The 1676-nt window shown below is 57.6% G+C and overlaps 1 pseudogene; it reads right to left on the reverse strand.

Annotated features, from left to right (window-relative positions):
- Nucleotides 1-1676, reverse strand: part of LOC102498909 (HLA class I histocompatibility antigen, B-55 alpha chain-like) — a 3389-nt pseudogene that overhangs the window by 1126 nt on the left and 587 nt on the right.

Genomic DNA, 1676 nt, shown 5'->3' on the forward strand with positions numbered 1-1676 from the left:
GCCGCCCACTTCTGGAAGGTTCCGTCCCCTGCAGGCCTGGTCTCCACCAGCTCCATGTCCTGGGTCTGGTCCTCCCCATCCCGCTGCCAGGTCAGGGAGATCTCCGCAGGGTAGAAGCCCAGGGCCCAGCACCTCAGGGTGGCCTCACGGTCAGAGGTGGGGTGGTGGGTCACGTGTGCCTTTGGAGGTTCTGAAATGAATCAGGAAATTCAGATATTTTGCAGTCCTTCCCAGTCTCCAGGAAAGCAGCACTTGTGTGGCCATCTGAGAATGGACAGTGTAGGGAGAACCTTTGAAAAAGAGCAGAGCACAGACTTTCTCACTTGGGCCCATCACAGGAAGGTTGAAGGAAACTATGTTTAAGGCCAGGTGGGGCTTATTTAGACCAAGAAGCAGGATGCCCCACAGCTGCAGATGACAACAGAAGACACCTGGCTTTACCTTCCCCTTCTCTCTTCCCCCATTTTCCCCCTTTCCCCACCTGAGAAAAGCTCAGGACCCACTTTCTCCATCAGATATGTCGAGTCCACCCAATCCCCGCTTTTCTCTACTTGTGTGTCTGTGTCATTTTCTTTTCCAAAATCCACTGTGGCTCCCATTCTGGCCAGGGGTCTCCTTCCCTCTTTTTGCCTAGCAGGTCTTGGCAGGACAGGACAACTGGGCTGGGGAGGGAAGTCCGTTAAAGCCTGGGCTCAGGTATGGGGGACCATCTCCTATTCCTTGGAAAGTTGTAGATTCAGGGTGAACAGCGCCAAGTAGGAACCAGGTCTCTGAGGGGGAAAACAGGGCCTTCTGATCCTGAGGTGGATGGAGGAGACTAAGAGTAACTGCAGTCAGCTCTCACTCACTTGGGCAGGGGCCCAGAACAAGGCCTGAGCCGTCATGGTGGACAAAACCGCAGCTACGGTAACCGACCACGGCCCATGGGTGATTTCAGACATGTTGCCTACTCTATTTGCAGAGACTGGACCCTCCACTGTCTGAGAGAAGGAGTTGGGGCTCTGGGCAAGTTGCTCTCTGGTGCAGAGGGGGTGGGGCTCTGGGCAAGTTGCTCTCTGGTGCAGGATCTGAAAACCAGGAAGACTATCCCTTCAAGATTTGAGGAAGCTGCCTTAATTTGTCGTGAACCCCATTTTCTTCCCTTTCGGGTGGGATGCCAGCCCCAGCAGGATAGATCTGGGAGGTGCTCCACAGCCCCTGATACCTGCGCGCTGCAGGGTCTCCTTCCCATGCTCCAGGAATGCAAGGAGACTTGGCACACACACCAAGTCCAGGTAGGCCCTGAAGTGCTTAGCCCTATCTGCCGCCTCCCACTTGCGCCGGGTGATCTGCGCCGCGGTGTCCGCCGCAGTCCAGGAGCGCAGGTCCTCGTTCAGGGCGAGGTAGTCCCGGCCGTCGTAGGCGAGCTGATGGTACCCGCGGAGGAGGCGTCCATCTGGCCCCGTGTCGCAGCCATACAGCGTCTGGAAGGTGTGAGACTCTGGCCCCACCCCCGGGATTTTGGCCTAAACCGAAAGTGAAACCCGGAAAAGTCCTCACGGGCTCTTCTGGATTGAAGGTCTTGGCGTGTCCCGCAGTTCCCCGTGAAGCTCGGATTGGGAAATGGGGGGGACCCCGCCAGTCTCTAAGGAACCAGGGGGTCGTGACCTGTGGCGGGGCCGGGGGTGCCCCCCACC

The sequence above is a fragment of the Tupaia chinensis genome, unplaced genomic scaffold (genome assembly GCF_000334495.1).
Source record: "Tupaia chinensis unplaced genomic scaffold, TupChi_1.0 Scaffold144389_1, whole genome shotgun sequence".
NCBI classification, from domain to species: domain Eukaryota; kingdom Metazoa; phylum Chordata; class Mammalia; order Scandentia; family Tupaiidae; genus Tupaia; species Tupaia belangeri.